The 1,061-nt window shown below is 31.9% G+C and overlaps 1 protein-coding gene across 1 annotated transcript in view; it reads left to right on the forward strand.

Moving 5' to 3' along the window:
• LOC118737325 (tachykinin-like peptides receptor 99D) overlaps positions 1–1,061 on the forward strand; it is a gene marked incomplete at its 5' end in the record, with an annotated part of 41,183 nt that overhangs the window by 34,597 nt on the left and 5,525 nt on the right.

Here is a 1,061-nt window from a genome sequence, read left to right on the forward strand (position 1 = left end):
AATGGGGAGCAAAATTTATATGTGATATCTATGACAGTGGTGTTACCGATTGAAGGGGTGAGACTGGAAAAATCGTTCATTTGATTTTTAAGGACCACCCTAATGACCATACGTTTATACCTTACATATAAATTAAATTTTAGCAGAAAGGAAAAGGAAGCCATAAAATTCAATTTATGTATATAAAATAACCTAAGGAATCTCAGTCCTACAATTCTTTCCAAAAATAAAATATGAAATTGTAGATATTATGTAATAACAAAGCAGATGGTAGGTGCAAGATACGCACTTGTGGTTAATCAACTTTCTGAAAAATTGTAGTTTATTTTACTTTTTTAAAAATAGAACGCAGCTGTAAAGTTGTGATTCGGAATTGTCTAAAATTGTAAATAATTTTCAACGTAACTTGAAAGCTATGTAGGTAGATTTATAATCAAAATAATCGTGATTATATCGAGGCTGTAATATGTGGTCAAGTGATCCCGAAAGCGAAAACCAAAAAGCTCCTGCTGTGTGTCGCTATAGGAAGAGAATTAAGACCTTAACCAGTCACCGACAAGACGTACTTTCGTACAAGGACCACGTCACCGTCATGTCGTCGCCTCAGAAAACGGATGACGAATGTGCAAAATGACGATTTTGGGATTTTGATGCAGATTTACTAAGTTGGACATGCTCTTTCAATTTCTGCAATCCATTTTTTTATATCTCCATTAGTTTTTGAGATATTTCGTGCGCATTTTGTCGTATGTTACATAATATTAATGATTGGGTATGCCTTTTGTTGTATGTGCTGAAAATGCGTCACATACGAAAAAATTCCCATACAGACGTACCTTTTTTTTAATCATAAAACATTTGTCGTATGTATCGCAAAACTTTGAACTTACGACAATTCGATGGTCCTCTACTATAACGATACAATTAAAATTGAAAATTAAACTAAGTGACTAATTTTAAAATTTTAAATTTTTAAATTTTAGCTTGCACTGAGTCTCCAATGAAATGAAAGAAATAAAAATGTACAAAAGACTGAATTTAAGTATTGTTTTTTGTTTTTA

This window comes from Rhagoletis pomonella, unplaced genomic scaffold (genome assembly GCF_013731165.1).
Source record: "Rhagoletis pomonella isolate Grant_MI unplaced genomic scaffold, Rhpom_1.0 Rhpom_scaffold_00004, whole genome shotgun sequence".
Classification (NCBI taxonomy): Eukaryota; Metazoa; Arthropoda; class Insecta; order Diptera; family Tephritidae; genus Rhagoletis; species Rhagoletis pomonella.